Here is a 19,912-nt window from a genome sequence, read left to right on the forward strand (position 1 = left end):
GAAGATGGTATGGAGATTCCTTAAAAAACTAGGAATAAAACCACCATATGAAACAGCAATCCCACTCCTAGGCATATATCCTGAGGAAACCAAAACTGGAAAAGACACAAGTATGCCATTGTTCATTGCAGCACTATTTACAGTAGCTAGAACATGGAGGTAACTTAGATGTCCATCGACAGATGAAGGGATAAAGAAGTTGTGGTACATATACACAATGGAATATTAGTCATTAAAAGGAACACATTCGAGTCAGTTCTGATGAGGTGGATGAACCTAGAACCTGTTATACAGAATGAAGTGAGTCAGAAAGAGAAAGATAAATATCGTATTCTAACACACATATATGGAATCTAAAAAAGTGGCACTGAAGAATTTATTTACAGGACAACAGTGGGGAAACAGACATAGAGAAGAGGGAGGAGAGGGTGAGATATATGGAAAGAGTAACATAGAAACTTACATTGCTGCATGTAAAATAGATGGCCAACGGGAATTTGCTGTATGGCTCAGGAAACTCAAATAGGGGCTCTGTACCAACCTAGAGGGGTAGGATGCAACCTAGAGGGAGATGGGAGGGAAGTTCAAAAGGGAGGGGGTATATGTATACCTTTGGCTGATTCACGTTGAGGTTTGATAGAAAACAACAAAATTCTGTAAAGCAATTATCCTTCAATAAAATGATAAAAAAAGAGAAAAAAGTGTATACTTTATTTCTGACTTCTCATGGTTAATTCATTTATCTTTAAAAAATATTTATTTATTTGACTGCACTGGGTCTTAATTGTGGCACGTGGGCTCGTTGATCTTTGTTGCAGCATGCAAATTCTTAACTGTGGCATGTGGGATCTAGTTTCCCGACCAGGGGTCAAACCCATGCCCCCCTGCATTTCGAGTACAGATTCTTAGCCACTGGACCACCCTTAATTCAATTATCTTAATTCAAATATAGTATTTAATATATTTAAAAATATTTTGAATAATTTATCTATGGAAAATTTTCATCACATCAATAATGAATGTTTAACATTTATATTTTTACAAATTTTCATTTTTATTTGATGTCTAATAAATCTATAAACTTTTATATTTTAAAAGTATTAAATATTTAGTTTTGCCAATTTTTAACCTTTAAAATAAAATGATAGCATTTATACTGGTGTTTTAGCAATACTTGAAATGAAGAGTGAATTATCAGTAGTATTTTCACTTTACTCTAGAACCAAAACTACTAATTCATAACAATGAAAGCATAGATTTACTTGGGACTCACAGTGCAGTAAAAGTATTTAAAGAGAGCCGAAACTATGTAGAACACATTTTCAGCCTTTTCTGGGTTTGAGAGCTGTATATGATGTCTTTCCAAGCTCTCATTGTTCATAGTGAGCAGACTGTGGTCTGTCAGAATGGTAAAATACTAGGACTGGAAGTAGAATCGAGGGCATCATCCTGACCTATTGAAGCTCAGATAAAAGCAGAGGGTAACTGGGTCTGATTTCAACAGTCAAGCTCAAGCTCTCCCTCTTGAACTTTTACAGTGGAAGTTGACATCTGGGATTTTCCCCCACGCCCTCAATGCTTTATTGAATCCATCCAAATCTTAACTGTTGGGCAGCATTGGTTTCTTGGGTGTATGTCTAGGGCAGTCACACAGGACCCTAGACTGTGTGCTAGGGGCTCAGAAGGGCCCCTTGCCTGGTTTAATGCTCTGCTGTTGCCCTCTTAGAATTCTTTGTTTTGAGCCCTGCATTTTCATTTTGCACTGAACCTTGCAAATTACATAACCAGTTCTGTTGCAGTGATTTGCTTCTATTTTCAAAGGAAGAATGATATAGTTACTCTCCAATGTATGTCTAATATATGACTAATTTCTTTTATATAAACCCGAAGCTAGTGTGTATTCTATTTAGGTACTAAGGCAAAATGTCCCCAGTAGGAGTTGAAGCAAAACGAATGCCTGAAGTACTAAACTGAATTCTCTCTTCTCATTAACACCTCTCTTCTTCTGTGCTCCTTCCTGGACTTCCATCAGGTATTCTCCCTGATGTCTCATCATGAAAAATGCAACAAGCATCTATATTTTTCACTTATAGACATACCTATCAAGACATACTTGCTTTCTCTTCCAGTACCATACAGATCTAGGCTGTGCCATTGAAAAGTAGCCTCTGGTGATCCATAGTAATTTCTCTGGAGTTTTTTCATCATGGTTTTAACCACTCTGGGAAAGGGGTCTGTCACAGAGAAAGTGCTTGGTAAGAGCACACCTGCTTTAGGACTGCCTAATCATCACAACAGTGACCCATTTTATTTTGTCTACCAGCGATGCCCTCAACACCAAGGACAAAAGAGAAAGGAAGGATGTGAAAGAGAAAATATCCTGTTTTTTCATGCATTCATTCCCAAGACTCAGCCTTTTAACCTGAAACATCCATTCTACTTCTTAAAACGTCTTCAGGTGAACAAATCCTTGCATTCATTTCCAAACCCTGCATCGTTGATCAGGTGTGGGCTTTGCCCTTTATTCTTAGCCTTAAGATGATACCCACATGGACTTTGTAACATTTGTAGCTTAGGAAGTAAGTCTAAAGATTTTTGTTACCTCTTGAAATAGTGAAATTAAACAACATCATCAACAACTTTCACTTCTAAAGGACAAAATTTGCAGGCTTGTCTCTGTAACCATGAAGTTGCCATGTCAGCAAAAGCCCTTTGTTCACCACAGGAAGCAATCTGGTCATAACAACTTCCTTTCCAAGAGCTCAATACAACTATTGTTTTTGAAGCTTATCAGATAGACCCACTACCAGAAATTTCCATTGACAACAGAATAGAAATGATTTTTTTAATATGTATAATCAAGAAACTAGAGTTCTCTCAAAGTGGCTACAATTTTTATACTTTCTTTGTTTACTAAATTAGCTTGCACTGTTCACCAATTTTGGTTATGGGTTTGAAAGTAGAGAATGTGAGTAGGTGACACTGATTCACTGAATTAAAGCTATATTTGTGACTTGAAGCAACTTACAAGAGAGAGAGATAAAGGATGATTTAGAAGTTGTTTGTGCTTTCTGTCCTGCAGCATTTTTAATGAGAATAGTTGGTAGGCAGTTAACTATGATGCAGTCTATAATGTCAGCCTTGTCTGCAGAGTCAGGACTTTTTCTACACACCACCCCCCCATTTTTTTTAAACCATAAACCATTGAAGTGCCCTCCTTTTTTGAGGAATTGAAGAGGGGATCTTTATGAAGATATTAAAACCTTCGTACACATTCTCCTTTGAGTTTGCTCCTAACATTGCAACATAATGATCAGTGCCCTCATATTTTTAATTTGAAGGATCTTTATCCTTTCCTGCTCCCCTCCTTCATATTAGATTTTTTTTTTTTTCCTGCTCAGCAATTATATTAGTAAGCCCCAGAAAGACAATGTATGACCTCTTGGGTTATTTAAGAATAATGACTTAATCTTTTGTGGAAAAAACCTTTCTCAGGCATTCTTTGGGGGAGATAACCTCCTTATTGGAATTCTTCAGTCCCTCCCACATTCCTCATTCCGTTCCCTCCCCGTTGGCAACGCTGAACTGGCAAAGAGACAAATGGCTATTTTTTTTCCCTCCCTCTTTGCTTTTCTTCAGTTTTAGTTTAAATAGCATTTCTACCCTTAAAACTTCCTCATTGCTGGTTCGAGGGTTTCCTTTGCTGGAATGACCGTGTCTTCTGGTGTTTTCTGCTCTTTCCCTTCTTCACTCCTTGCCTCACTCCATCTCTTTAGATCCCATCTTGAAACATTCCCGGGCTTGTCTTCTTTGGACTGAGCCTGACTCCCACGCAGCCGAATCCCCTTTATGCTCCCCTTAAGGTTCCTGCCAAGGTTGCAAGCATGCTTTATTGTATCTTTTCTGCATTCAAATTTTACTTCTTCCCTTTTTAAGACTTTAACAAATTCAACTTTTTCTTAAAAAAGGTTACCCAGTCCATTTCCATTCTATTTTCTCCCCTCAGATTAGAAATGAAGATGTACAGAAAACTGGGCAGTTGGTGTTTACTGTAGAGAATTAAAGGGCTTCAGGGCTTCTATTTTTCTTGGAGACCTCAGAGTTTGGTGTCTCCTGGGATGTGGTGGAGAGCCTGCGACCATGCATCACTCTGCCACATGGGGAGTTTGTCCCCAGGAAGCCAAAGAGGACTTTTAGATGTGTGTAAAAAGAGGGAGCAGATTCCCAGAGGAAGTTGCCAAATATAGATATGAGAATGGAAGAAGAAAAAAAATAGCTAAGAAATTAGTTTTGTGAAGTTATGGTTTGTTTGCAACAGATGTAAAAGTTAACTAGTTTGATCTTTGACATCCTTACAGCTTCATGCCTGCTGCCCTCTTCCTTTTCTTTTTTTTTTTTTAAAAAAACTTTTTATTTTGTGTTGGGGTATAGCTGATTAACAGCACTGTGATAGTTTCAGGTGACAGCGAAGGGACTCAGCCGTACATATACACATGTATCCTTTCTCCCCCAGACTCCCCTCCCGTCCAGGCTGCCACACAACGTTGAGCAGAATTCCCCGGCTGCGCAGGAGGTCCTTGATGCCTGCTGTCCTCTTTGTGCATGTTCTTCATCTGGGCTTCATCCAGGTCCCCCGCCCGGTCGCACTCGCCCGCCGCACACCCCCTCCCTGCCAACGGAGGATATGGTGTGAGACGGAGCACCACATTCCTGTGGGCTTCCTTCGCATCGTGATTTCCCGGGATTGAAACAGCAGAAGCAAACCTGCCCCTCCCTGGGTCCCTCCCTCCATAAGCCCTTTCCTGCCGTCTGTGCCTCTGGTCACGGACCGCAGGACGAGGCAGTGTGCTAAGGCTAGGGAGACAGATGGCGCCATCTGGGTTCGCTGGCTCATCTGGGGCTGATGTCGGGGCCAGGTGCTCACTATGCTCTCACTTCACGCTGGTGGCAGGCGACGCGGGGCTGTCGATCTCTCTTCTAACAGATGACTTGAACACCAGATGGAAAACATCCAAGTGACACTGTTAGGTTTTGGTCTCAGAAGCAAAACAGGTGGCGTCTGTAGAGTTCTCTTATGAGTATTCTGAAAGATAAAACTTGGCTGGCATGACAGGGACATCTTGTCCTGTCTCACGTGTATCTTAGAAATGTTGGGAGTTGGAACCTGAGCCTGGGTCTGCTTGACTGGTCAGTGACCTCTATGGTCTTACAGGCAGTTCAATCCTTCATTTCACAGATGAAGATGCTTGGGGCTCAGGGAGGCTGAAAGACTTATCGAAGGTCCACAGCCTGTCAGTGACAGAGCGAGAGCTAAAGCTCAGGTCTGTAGCTCTCTGGTGCTGCCCTTCAGGTCTCAGGCTTGTAGCTGCTGACTGGCCCAGGATGCCAAGAGACAAAGACCGATAGCATGTCTTAAACTGGAGTTCCTAATGTTATTTTCCAGAACATTATGAATAATCCTTCTCTGAAGGTGAAAGTGTTAGTAGCTCAGTTGTGTCTGACTCTTTGTGACCCCATGGACTGTAGCCCACCAGGCTCCTCCATCCATGGGATTCACCAGGCAAGGATACTGAGTGAGTAGCCATTCCCTTCTCCAGGGGATCTTCCCGACCCAGGGAATGAACTCTGGTCTCCCGCATTGCAGGCAGATTCTTTAACCATCTGAGCCACCAAGTACTTCTCTATCTTTCCATATTCTGAATAAAAGTGTAATGTGTACTCATTATGGAGAATGAAAAATTTAGAAACAAAGGGAGAAGAAACTAATGATATTTTATAATCCTGTTACCCAGAGATGATCACTATTAACATTTCATTGATTTCTTTCTCATCTTTTCCTTGTGTCGATGTGTGTGTAGGTGTGTGTGTGTGTGCGCTTGCTCTTGTGCAGTCACAAACCTGAGGTTTGTATCAGCTGGTATCCTTTAGTTGCAAATAACAAACTGACCTACTTTCAAATTTAAAGGAAGGAAAGGAATTTCTTGGCAGGCTACAAAATCAAAGAAACACCCAGGCCTTGGAAAAAAAGTACCCAGGGAAGCCCAGCTCCTTTTATCAGAAGAGAGAATAAATACTGGATAGGCCAAAATAACATTGGATATAGAGGTCCTAGTTTTGAAATTTATAGTCACATCTTGGATGAATACATGAATGACTTTAACTTTCTTTGTAACTGAAGTCTGTTACTAGTTCAGAGTAATTCTCTTCCAGGTCATCACAGCATTCAAATTTCAGCCTTCCATTCAGTATTTCTCCTTCCTCCCACCTTCCTCCACCCAGGCAATGGCCTCTGGGAATAGAGGAAGCTCATGGTACTGTCCTGCTGGTAGGGGATGGGTATCCAGTCCTTGTGTTACCCTCCAGTCCTTTCGGGCTGCGTCCTGCCTTCTGTAAATGCTGTCCATGGGTCCCTGCCCCATTGATGTGCTAAGGATGAGGCACGTTCTTTACATTCTGGGCATGGGCAGTGCAGTACAGAGCAATTGCTGCCGGGAGTCTTAGCATCTTCCCTGCTGCTGCTGAAAACCGCCTGCCCCAAGCTTTAGTATGGGGCCTCCTTATCCTCTGAGGTCGTCACTCCCCACTCCCCACCTGCCTGCAAGCTAGCTGTCTCGTTATTCCCAGCTCCCTTCCATTCTCCTTGTGCAGAATGACGGAGGCTGTGCAGGCTGGCCGCTCTCTCCCTCTCTAGTCCTGACCTGCTGCCTTTCATGCCCCTCTGCAGCCGTCTTAGGTTGTCAGAGGCGCTTCTGAAAGCGGCTCCTTCCTGATCTCACGGAGGAAGTGGAGCAAAAGTGTCTGCTCTTCTCAGATCTTGAACCTGTTTGGAGCTCAAGTCTCCATCTTAAATGTCTACCCAGGAAGGGGGACAGTGCTCTCAGTGACTGCAGGGGTCCTGCAGCTGTAGCTGGACACCACCAAGCTGACCCCTTTTCACCCTACCCAGTCTCCCGTACCCTGAGCCAGGCACCCTCATGCATGGACATCTTCCTCTTCTTGCTTTGTCTCCAGCATCCTTGCTGGGTCTTCCTTCTATGCAGATAGGTGCTCATATAACCTCACTCAGGGTCTCCATGACTTTCCCTATCCTGGCATGAATGCCTATCCTGCTTGTCTCCACCTAATGACTTTAGGACTTAATTGTTTTGGAAAAAAAAAAGAGAAAGTGGAAAGGAAGAGCTCTCTGTAGATTTCTATGGTTTTCTTTTCTTTCTGTTTTAAATTGTGTTGGCCAGAATGTTCATTCGAATTCTTCCATACCATCTTATGAAAAACCTGAACAAATATTTACTAAATAGTTATTTATATCCTCCTATAAATATTTTTTATTAGCATAATATGCAATGTTGAAATAAGTTACATTCTTTATTTCTGAAGAAAGTGGTAGAAAGGCAACACTGGGAGCAACAAAGCAAGCAAGGTTTTGTCTACAACTAAAAGAAGAAAACTGAAGTTGAATTTTAGCAAGGTTGAGTTTTTATTTTAAGAAGATGGTATGTAAAGTACAACTCAGGAGAGTTTTAAAATTAAATAGAGAAAGCTATTTCCTAAAATCTGAAACCTCGGGATGAATGGATGTAATATTGTCTGGGCTGTGTGACTGCAGTACATTAGTTACTCATGACGGATTGTTCTCTAATACACATCTGTTTCCATCTAGAAAAACAAACAAAAAAGCCCTTTCTTACCCTTGGCTCCACTTCTTTGAATTATGTCAAGTAAAATTAAACACTGAAAACCAAAAACTGTCCAAAGAAAGCATGGATTTATGTAAGCCTATTTACTCTTATAGGTATTATTGTAAAAGACTGCCTGCTGAGGGTTTTTAGTGTAGATTATCCTCTTCTATCTATCACTAAATTCTTTAGTAGATAGATTCTGTTATTACTTCAATTTTGCCCTGAATTAGACTGTCTTTTTCTAGTTTTCCTACATCAGTTTTTCAGTTGACTAGAACCTCACAGTTGTCAATATCTGGGGACATAGAGAAATAAAATGTCCTCATTACATTTTTTCCTTATGATATTACTGTAGATATACTATGAACTTCCTCTAGGATTTTCCTTTGGGAATTTCCTCTGGGCTTCCCTGGTGGCTTAGACAGTAAAGAATCTGTCTGCAATGCAGGAGACCTGGGTTTGATACCTGGATTGGGAAGATACCCTGGAGAAGGGAATAGCTATCTACTCCAGTATTCTTACCTGGAGAATTCCATGGACAGAGGAGCTTGGGGGGCTGTAGTCCATGGGGTTGCAAAGAGTTGGACATGATTGAGCAACTAACACTTTCACTTTCAGTTTCGCTGTGAATTTTCTCTGGGATACATCCCATAATTCTCTTGGATCTATTTAATCCTTAAGAGTACAATGGCCATAGACTTGATAGAAATTTTGTGGGATTATTTGCATCACAGTTGATACCATGCTTTGAAGTGTCCTTCAGTACTTTTTTATAATAGACAAGCAAACGTCTCAAAATTTCAACCCTGGAAATTTGGTGGATCAGATTGTTTTAACTCAGCTTGTTTTGATTATTCCCTTTCAGAATTGGCTAACTACTAAAGTAGATTAAGGAGTTTATGAAGACATAGCTATCTCATAGCATAAAGAGTTCAGTTCAGTTCAGTTGCTCAGTCGTGTCTGACTCTTTGCAACCCCATGAATTGCAGCACACCAGGCCTCCCTGTCCATCACCAACTCCCAGAGTTTACTCAAACTCATGCCCATCGAGTCGGTGATGCCATCCAGCCATCTCATCCTCTGTCGTCCCTTCTCCTCCTGCCCCCAGTCCCTCCCAGCATCACGGTCTTTTCCAATGAGTCAACTCTTCGCATGAGGTGGCCAAAGTACTGGAGTTTCAGCTTCAGCATCAGTCCTTCCAATGAACACCCAGGACTGATCTCCTTTAGGATGGACTGGTTGGATCTCCTTGCAGTTCAAGGGACTGTCAAGAGTCTTTTCCAACACCACAGTTCAAAAGCATCAATTTTTCTGCGCTCAACTTTCTTCACAGTCCAACTCTCACATCCATACATGACCACTGGAAAAACCATAGCTTTCACCAGACGGACCTTTGTTGGCAAAGTAATGTCTCTGCTTTTTAATGTTGCTATCTAGTTTGGTCATAACTTTCCTTCCAAGGAGTAAGCGTCTTTTAATTTCATGGCTGCAGTCACAATCTGCAGTGATTTTGGAGCCCCCCAAAATAAAGTCTAACACTGTTTCCACTGTCTCCTCATCTATTTCCCATGAGGTGATGGGACCAGATGCCATGATCTTAGTTTTCTGAATGTTGAGATTTAAGCCAACTTTTTCATTCTCCTCTTTCACTTTCATCAAAAGGCTTTTTAGTTCCTCTTCACTTTCTGCCATAAGGGTGGTGTCATCTGCATATCTGAGGTTATTGATATTTCTCCCTGCAATCTTGATTCCAGCTTGTGCTTCTTCCAGCCCAGCATTTCTCATGATGTACTCTGCATATAAGTTAAATAAGCAGGGTGACATAAAGAGTACATACATTTAAATATATTCTTGTAATTAAGTATATTTAAGCAAGGGGGATTGAACCTGGGCCCTTGGTAGTGAGAGCACGGAGTCATAACCACTGGACCACCAGGTAATTCCCCTTAATTAAGTATATAGTTGCTGATAGAAGAGAGTATAGTTAATTTGGGTTGTGTCTTCATATGATTCTTGGGTTCTTGGTTTTGAATAAATTGCCAAATCTGTTTCAGCAGTAATTAACTTGAATTATTTTCTAGTAAATTTTAGAATTTTATAAATTCACCTGGAATTCACTGTCTTGGCAGAAGAATCTTGGGTACTCACTTCTTAGAAATGGAGTTCAAGGGGCTGTTTCTTTCTTTTCACCAACAAAACTCGAAGTGGAAGTAAGACCCCCAATCCAGTCATGACAAGGTTGAGAAAAAGCATTAAGCCATGTTAAGCCATTTACACAGAGGGACATAAGTCTATGGTAGTGATTTTTTTAAGTCTCAGGATAGAAAAGGAGCCTTTTCCATGAACAGCGGAATATTTCTCTATTTGCTTCTAAAGATGACTGGAGAAAGTATTAATGGATTTTTCAAAATTAACTTTTTATTTTGGAAAAATTTTTTCACAGAAAGTTGCAAAGATAGTGCAGAATTTCTGCGTATTCCTCATCAGTTTCCCTGAATGATATCCTTACGTTACCATCGTACATTTGTCCTAACTAAAACATTAGCATTGGCACATTCCTACTCATTGACCTTCGTACTTTATTTGGATTTTTCTCGTTCTTCCAATACATCCTTTTTCTGTTCCAGGATCCACTCTGGGATACCACAGTCAGTCATCATATCTCATTAATCTCTTCTAGTTTGTGATAGTTTCTCAATTATTTCTTGTTTTTCATGACCTGGACAGTTCTGTGGTGTACTGGTCAGGTATTTTGTAGAATGTTCATTAACTTTGGTTTGTCTAATGTTTTTCTCGTGTGTAGAGTGAGGTTACAAGTTTTGGGAAGAAAATCTCAGGGGTGAAGCACCCTTCTCTTCATATTAGGAGTACATGCTATCAACATGACTATTCCTGGTGATGTTAACCGTGTCAGTTTTTGTTTACCAGGTTTTCCCATTGGAAGTTTACTATTTTTCCATTTCTGAACCCTATTCTTTGGAAGCAAGTCCCTAAGTCTAGCTCACACCCAAGAGGAAGAGGGTGTATGGGGAATTAATTTTCACTTCCTGGAAGGGGGAGTATCTATCTATTTTTCTGTCTATATCTATGTTTGGAAGTCATTTGTAAGAAAATTTTATTTGCTCTCTCTTATTTGTTCATTCATTCATTCATTCATTTATGTTAGTGTGGACTCATCTGCATTTATTTTGTACTTTGGATTGTAATTCCTTGCCATGTTTTTTATTTTGTTGCTTAAATTTTTCTAGTTTTGTCATTGGGAACTCTTTCAGATTGGCTTCTGAGTACCTTTGACATTCCTCTATCTTTTTGTGTTTGAGCTTTCTGGCACCATAAGATGCTCTGGGCTCCTCATATATTTGTTCTACTCTAGTCTTAGAATCAGCATTTCTCTAATAAGTTCTCATTCCTTTGCTGGAGAATGATATTTGGGTGAAATTTTCTAATGGGTTATAGCCTAGACAGAGCTCAGACAATTTTCACAATAGTGATCAAAGGCATGATCCAAAGTCTAGGAATTTTACCGGAAACCACCCTGCTGAGGATTTTTATGAAAAGGCATTTAAGTGAATTATAGGATTGAAGAACAGTACTCAAATTATATCATCTTGGAAATTTTCATTAGAGTGAGTAGGATTTATCAGACTGACATATATTAAATCTCTATGATTCATACCTGAGGGATGTTGCAATGGAATTCAGTGGACTCTGAGAATAGCCTGCATGAACTCTGTGGGAGTTAAGGAGGACAGGAGCAAAATCTAAAAGTAATTCATAGATTCATGCTTAAAAGAAATTCTGTGGTTAATTAAAAAATTTTTTTTCTGGATCAATAATCATGATATGATTCCTTAAAGTGTCTGACATTCTAGTTATATATATATATATATATCTTTCAAATGTGGCATGCATAGTCAAAGTCATTACAAAGTATATAAAGACATATGAGAAAGTACTTCTGCCTTCCAGGGAGGTAAATATTATAAGGAAACACTATGTGGTGGAAAAGACAAGTATTAATGAAGTGTCTTGGGAGCTGTATGGTAAATAAATTCAGTGGTTATGGCAACAGGATCCCTGTGGGGGCAGTATAAGGCTGTATCTTTAGAAGCCGTGATTCTAAGCAGATGGTTGTGGTGTGTCTGTGAGAGGGGGAGGGAAACTGAGATAGTGAAAGAGATTGGTTCCTCTCTTTCTCATGTGAGAAATATGCTCACTAGTTAGGGAGCAAATGAGGTTGAGTCCACAGGACATGAAGTCTGAAGAGGGTGGGAAAATCAAACAGTAGGACCATGAGCAGGAAGTCATACCTTGGTGAACTCTATTTGTTTAGAAACCCTTGGCTCTAAACTGCTCACACACTTTATTTTAAAGTGTATTATTAAAAAAAAATAATAATAAAATGTATTATTCAGAGTCAGGCCACAAAGTGGCTCAGAAGAAACTAGAGCCAAGAACTAGAAAGAACAAAGGTATATCCAGGGCAGATATTCAGTCTTATGAAATCTTTGTAGGGGAGATACTTAGCCAGCTAGTTAGGAATCTCAAAAGAATGAGTGCAGATACAGTTCTCTATTTTGATTTTCCACCAAACTCTCAGTGCCTTACTTTTTCTCTTCATGTTGTGAATAATTCATTTTAAAATTTTATTTATTTTATCACGGTAAAATGTATATAGCATAAAAGTTACCATTTTAGTCACCTTTAAAAAATATTTATATATTTGACTGTGCTGGGTCTTGGTTGGGACAGGCGGGTTCTTTAGTTGCAGCACTTGAACATGTGGGATCTAGTTCCCCGACCAGGGATCAAACCTGGGCCCCCTACATTGGAAGCACAGAGTCTTAGCCACTGGACCACCAGGGAAGTCCTACCATTTTGGTCATTTTTAAGTATACAGTTGAGTAGCACTAAGTATATTCACATTGTTGTGCCACCATCTCTAGAACTTATTCTTCATTCCATTCTGGAAACCTGTACCCATCAAACAATTACCTCCCATTCCTCTCTCCCTCCAGCCCTTGGTAACCACTATTCTACCTTCTGTCTCATCCCCTGGAGAAGGAAATGGCAACCCACTCCAGTATTCTTGCCTGGAAAATTCTATGGACTGAGGAGCCTGGTAGGCTACAGTCCATGGGGTTGCAAAGAGTTGGACATGACTGAGCCACTTCACTTCACTTCACCTTCTGTCTCTAGGTATCTGACTACTTTTGGTACTTCATCTAAGCCGAATAATATACTATCTGTCCTTTAGTTGTATGGCTTATTTCACTTAGCATAATGTCTTTCAAGTTTCATCCATGTCATCACACTATACTTTCATTCCTAAAGTCGTCCCAATCAAATTCTGCTGAGTTTTTGCTTTTTTTCCTGAGGCAGTGTCATAGCCTGAGGTAAATAGGAAGACACTTGAAACAGGTGTTGGAGGGGAAGAGCGTGTGGCCTCCATAGTAGGGGTGGGATGTTGAGGCCCCGGGTCCCTGAGTTCTGAGAGACAGAGCTGGAGATTGAAGACCAGGCATAGCACTGGGGAGGTAGACCATGAAGCACTGAATCACCAGGCTGAAGCTGGTGATGGAAGGCTAGGACGCTGGACTGGGGCAGAGATATTAGATGGGAAGGACCCAGAATCCTGTGAGTTCTGGAGACGGAGCGCATGTGGAGGTGACTGTGGACACAGGGAAAGACTCCGGCAAGTGACTCAGGTGCTGAGGAGGGGAAGGCCACTCTGGGTGGTTGATGCAGGACAGTCTTCCTAGACAAGTTGGTATATAAAGTGGGTAGAATCTGGACAGGCAGAGAGGCCTGAGCTGATGATCTCCTCAGAAAACGTGGCATCAAGACAGAGAAGGGGGTGGACACAGCAAGAGGCTTTTGGAGCTGAACAGACCAATTCAACTGAGTCTGCAGCGAGTATTTAAAGAGTGCAGGAGGCAGGAGTAAGTTGCTGCTGCTGCGACTAAGTCACTTCAGTCGTGTCCGACTCTGTGCCACCCCATAGATGGCAGCCCACCAGGCTCCCCTGTCCCTGGGATTCTCCAGGCAAGAACACTGGAGTGGGTTGCCATTTCCTTCTACAACACATGAAAGTGAAAAGTGAAAATGAAGTTGCTCAGTTGTGTCTGACTCTTAGCGACCCCATGGACTGCAGCCCACCAGGCTCCTCCATCCATGGGATTTTCTGGGCAAGAGTACTGGAGTGGGGTGCCATTGCCTTCTCTGAGGAGTAAGTTGATGATGCCTGTTTATGAAGTGCCCTGGATACATGATTCAGATTCTTTTGTAAGCCATGGCAATCATCAGAAGGGGAACCAGCTTCCTTCTTTCCTTTGCCTTGACTGCCGTAGCCTTAATCTTAACCTTAATTAGAATACTTTAGCCTTATAATAGGGCTTCCCTGGTGGTTCAGACAGTAAAGAATCTGCCTGCAAAGCGGAATACCTGGGTTTGATCCCTGGGTTGGGAAGATCCCCTGGAAGAGGGCATGGCAACCCATTCTAGTATTCTTGCCTGGAGAATCCCTATGGACAGAGGAGCCTGGCAGGCTGTAGTTCATGGGGTTGCAAAGAGTCAGACACGACTAAGTGAATAACACTTTCACATGAAAGTGAACGGACAAATATACTATGGTTGTGGATAAAACATTCAGCATTAAGATATCCATTCTTCCCAATATGATCTATAGTTCTAATGCAACCTCAAACAAAACTTTAGAAGTTTTTCTTTTTTAACTTATTAATATTTTGAAACACTGAGCAACTAAGCACCGCCTTATAGTAAGTTAGCATACTTTGCCCTGTAGTAAATTGGAAGATGTCTGCATTTCCTTTGAGAATGTAAACTGCCTGAAGGCAGAGCTATCTTGTTCAAGGTCTAGTCTCAGAGTATTACGCACAATGTGTTTAACTTCCTAATTCCTCGTTCAGCATTCTTTGAATGGACTGGTATTAGATTAGGGGGTTTTGGAGAAGGAAATGGCAACTCACTCCAGTACTCTTGCCTGGAAAATTCCATGGACTGAGGAGCCTGGTGGGCGACAGTCCATGGGATCGCAAAGAGTCGGACACGACTGAGCAATTTCACTCACTTGGATAAAATGGCCAAGGTTCTGACTTAGGAAGATTAATCTAATGAGAGTGTCTAGAGAAACTGGACAGGTTGACTGATGGAGGAGCCGTAACAGCAGTGGACTGAGGAGGTAACTGAAGGCATTTCTCTTCCAGACCTGGACAAGAAGGAAAGGATTAAGGAGAAATCCATTACCAGGTAACCCAGTCTTCATATGCCACACGCCTTTCAGTGGCAGCTCAAAACAAAGGTTAGGAAGAAAGAAAGTTAAAAAAAAAAAAGCTGAGAGATGAATCATCAGTTACTCCTGCTGCATATTTTCTCCTGTGGAATCCTGAACAAGTTGCTTAACAAATATCATTTCCTTTTCTCGGAAATCACAGGAGCTGGTGCTTCCATGGAAAACTCTATTAGTCAGAAAGTAAAATTAATTTACTTCTTCTCGTTTTCTATTGAGACTTGTCTGACTAGTTAGTGACTTTGTGGGTTCTTTACAAATGTGTTGCCTCCCGTCTGTCTGTGAACAGTATAAAAAAAAAAACACATTATATTTGAGGAGATTTTTGTTGGCACATGGAAGCACAGTGAAGTGTTTCCTAGTTATATAGAAATAAGATTACTTGCTGAGAGTTAAGCCTATAAAATTCACCCACAAGCAGTAGATTAGCCACCTGTACAAGTAAACCAGAGAGATTGCCTGTAAATCTGGATCTAAAGAGTGTGGACAAACTTTAGGGCTTACATGTTTCCCTGCAATGCTTTGGCACAAGAAAAATCACAACACTTAATTTTCCAAATCTAATAAAACCTGGCTCCAAGCACCCTCTCACGAGGTGGGGCTGGCAGTGAGATGCTTGCAAGCGTGCTAAGTCACTTCAGTCCTGTCTGACTCTTTGTGACCCCATGGACGGTAACCCACCAGATTCCTCTGTCCATGGGATTCTCTAGGCAAGAATACTGGAGTGGGTTACGATGCCCTCCTGCAGGGGATCTCCCTGACTCAGTGAGATGCCAAATATCAATCAGTGTTGAGGGTTCCTCCCCTTTCCTAAGGGCTGATATTTAGTAACTGTCCAGAAGCTTGTCATCGAAGCCCCTGGGATCCTTTTCAAAGACGAATGCCTCCTCTCACTCTCTCTCGCTGGTTGCCGGGATCTTTTGCTGAGGTTCCTTGGCCTGTTGTCCAGCCTCCTTCTCACTCCGTGTAGTTCCAGCCTCCCCCTAACCCTGGGCTCTTTGGGCCAGAAGCGACCGTGGCTTGGCAGCAGTGATGCCCCCAATACTGTTTCCATTCCCTGCTGGAAATGCTCCCTCTCCCCAGTGGCATCTTCTGCCTTCTCTCCTCCACACCGCCTCCACTGGGGAATTAAGCGGGATCTCCTCCAGTCTACCTCAAACACATAAGCTGTTTACTTCCTTCCTGATGAGGGAGGCAGGGAGCTCAACTTTTAAAAAAATTTTCATTGGAGTTTCATTGTTTTACAGTGTTGGTTTACTTTCTACTGGACATCAAAGTAAATGAGTTACACATAGACATATAGCCCATCTTTTATGGATTCCCACCCCATTCTGGTCCCCACCAAGCGCCGAGGGGAGTTGCCTGCGCCCTACAGCAGGTTCTCGTTAGTTTCTATCTTATGTGCATGTGTGCTCGCTTGCTTCCATTGTATCGACTCTTTGCGGCAAATGCAGAGTTCCAAAGAACAGCAATGAGAGATAAGAAAGCCTTCCTCATCAATCAATGCAAAGAAACAGAGGAAAACAATAGAACGGGAAAGACTAGAGATCTCTTCAAGAAAATTAGAGACACCAAAGGACCATTTCTTTTTTGTACAGTTCTGTGTATTCTTGCCACCTCTTATTAACATCTTCTGCTTCTGTTAGGTCCCTACCATTTCTGTCCTTTATTGAGCCCGTCTTTACATGAAATGTTCCCTTGGTATCTCTAATTTTCTTAAAGAGATCTCTAGCCTTTCCTATTCTATTGTTTTCCTCTATTTCTTTGCATTGATCGCTGAGGAAGGCTTTCTTATCTCTCCTTGCTATTCTTTGGAACTCTGCATTCAAATGGGTATATCTTTTCTTTTCTCCTTTGCTTTTTACTTCTCTTCTTTTCACAGCTATTTGTAAGGCCTCCTTAGACAGCCATTTTGCTTTTTTGCATTTCTTTTTCTTGGTTATGGTCTTGATTCCTGTCTCCTGTACAATGTCACGAACCTCCGTCCATAATTCACAAGGCACTCTATCAGATCTAGTCCCTTCAATCTATTCCTAACTTCCACTGTATAATCATAAGGGATTTGATTTAGGTCATACCTGAATGGTCTAGTGGTTTTCTCCACTTTCTTCAATTTAAGTCTAAATTTGGCAATAAGGAGTTCATGATATGAGCCACAGTCAGCTCCTGGTCTTGTTTTTGCTGACTGTATAGAGCTTCTCCATCTTTGGCTGCAAAGAATATAATCAGTCTGATTTCGGTATTGACCATCTGGTGATGTCCATGTGTAGAGTCTTCTCTTGTGTTGTTGGAAGAGGGTGTTTGCTATGACCAGTGTGTTTTCTTGGCAAAGCAGGCCTTTGCCCTGCTTCATTCTGTACTCCAAGGCCAAATTTGCCTGTTACTCCAGGTATTTATTGACTTCCTACTTTTGCATCCTGTCCCCTATAATGAAAAGGACATCTTTTTTGGGTGTTAGTTCTAAGAGGTCTATAAGTCTTTATAGAACTGTTCAACTGCAGTTTCTCCAGTGTTACTGGTCAATAAAGGACAGAAATGGTATGGACCTAACAGAAGCAGAAGATATTAAGAAAGAGTGGCAAGAATACACAGAAGAACTATACAAAAAAGATCTTCATGACCCAGATAATCACGATGGTGTGATCACTCGCCTAGAGGCAGACATCCTGGAATGTGAAGTCAAGTGGCCTTTAGGAAGTATCACTGCGAACAAAGCTAGTGGAGGTGATGGAATTCCAGTTGAGCTATTTCAAATCCTGAAAGATGATGCTGTGAAAGTGCTGCACTCAATATGCCAGCAAATTTGGAAAACTCAGCACTGGCCACAGGACTGGAAAAGGTCAGTTTTCATTCCAATACCAAAGAAAGGCAATCCTAAAGAATGTTCAGACTACCACACAATTGCCCTCATCTCACACTCTAGTAAAGTAATGCTCAAAATTCTCCAAGCCAGGTTTCAGCAATATGTGAATCATGACCTTCCAGATGTTCAAGCTGGTTTTAGAAAAGGCAGAGGAACCAGAGATCAAATTGCCAACATCCGCTGGATCATCAAAAAAGTAAGAGAACTCCAGAAAAACATCTATTTCTGCTTTATTGACCATGCCAAATCCTTTGACTGTGTGGATCACAATAATCTGTGAAAAATTCTGAAAGAGATGGGAATACCAGACCACCTGACCTGCCTCTTGAGAAACCAATATGCAGGGCAGGAAGCAACAGTTAGAACTGGACACAGAACAACAGAGTGGTTCCAAATTGGCAAAGGAGTACGTCAAGGCTGTATATTGTCACCCTGCTTATTTAACTTCTATGCAGAGTACATCATGAGAAATGCTGGGCTGGAGGAAGCATAAGCTGGAATCCAGATATGCTGGGAGAAATATCAATAACCTCTGATATGCAGATGACACCACCCTTATGGCAGAAAGTGAAGAGGAACTAAAGAGACTCTTGAAAGTGAAAGAGAAGAGTGAAAAAGTTGGCTTAAATCTCAACATTCAGAAAACTAAGATCATGGCATCTGGTCCCATCACTTCATGGAAAATAGATGGAGAAACAGTGGAAACAGTGGCTGACTTTACCTTTCTGGGCTCCAAAATCACTGCAGATGGTGATTGCAGCTATGAGATTAAAAGACGCTTACTCCTTGGAAGGAAAGTTAATACCAACCTAGACAGCAGATTAAAAAGCAGAGACATTACTTTGTCAACAAAGTTCCGTCTAGTCAAGACTATGATTTTTCCACTAGTCATGTATGGATGTGAGAGTTGGACTAGAAAGCTGAGCGCCGAAGAATTGATGCTTTTGTGGTGTTGGAGAAGACTCTTGAGAGTCCCTTGGACTGCAAGGAGATTCAACCAGTCCATCTTAAAGGAGGTCAGTCCTGGGTGTTCATTGGAAGGACTGATGCTGAAGCTGAAGCTCCAATACTTTGGCTACCTGATGCGAAGAGCTGACTCATTGGAAAAGACCCTGATGCTGGGAAAGATTGAGGGCAGGAGGAGAAGTGGATGATAGAGGATGAGATGGTTGGATGGCATCACCGACTCAATGGACATGGGCTTGGGTGGACTCCAGCAGTTGTTGATGGACAGGGAGGCCTGGCGTGCTGTGGTTCATGGGGTCGCATAGAGTCGGATACGACTGAGCGACTGAACTGAACTGAATGGACTGTTGCCTGCCAGGCTCCTCTGTCCATGGGATTCTTCACGCAAGAATTTTGGGATGGATTGCCATGCCCTCCTCCAGGGGATCTTCCCAACTGGAGGGATCCAACTGTGCCTCCTGTATTTCCTGCATTGCAAGTGGATTCTTTACTGCTGGGCCACCCGGGAAGCTCTATTTTATACATAGTATCAGTAGTGTATACATGTCACTCCCAAGGGGTTCAACTTTAGAAAGCAGTGCTTCCTGCAGTGGGGTAGGGAAAAGAAATTGTTATCTTTCCTTGGTGGGTCCATAGCAATAATAGTAATATCTGCAACTATACAAAAATATCCCATAACAGCAACAAGTACCACCTCAAAACAATCCCAAGGCATCAGTTATTATTTTTTTCCCTCTTATTAACTCATCTGATTGAACAATACACATTGGTAATCAAGGGGATCTGAATATATTCTCAGAGTCAGGGATCTTACACATGACTCTAATATAAAGGTGCAAATAGAATCATTTGCTTTATAACTTGCTTAGACAAAGTGTTTAACTACTGAGTTTGATAAACAGAATGGAGTCTAGAGAAAAGGTAGCCAGTGAGAGAATTTTTTTTAGTAAATCTCCAGCACTCTTTAATTTAGATGGCTTAATCATGTTTGGCAGGTTACATTACGTATTTGTTTTGTTATGGTGGGAAGGGGTGCACCAAGCGATGTTATCAATAGCTCAGCAATCATGGAGCTCTTCTAACTCTACGTTTGTT

The 19,912-nt window shown here is 41.6% G+C and overlaps 1 protein-coding gene across 1 annotated transcript in view; it reads left to right on the top strand.

Moving 5' to 3' along the window:
* The window catches only part of MAPK10 (mitogen-activated protein kinase 10), a 589,148-nt gene that overhangs the window by 48,348 nt on the left and 520,888 nt on the right, over window positions 1-19,912 (top strand). The gene's annotated exons all lie outside the window — the stretch shown is intronic.

The sequence above is a fragment of the Odocoileus virginianus genome, chromosome 29 (assembly GCF_023699985.2).
Source record: "Odocoileus virginianus isolate 20LAN1187 ecotype Illinois chromosome 29, Ovbor_1.2, whole genome shotgun sequence".
Lineage (NCBI taxonomy): Eukaryota > Metazoa > Chordata > Mammalia > Artiodactyla > Cervidae > Odocoileus > Odocoileus virginianus.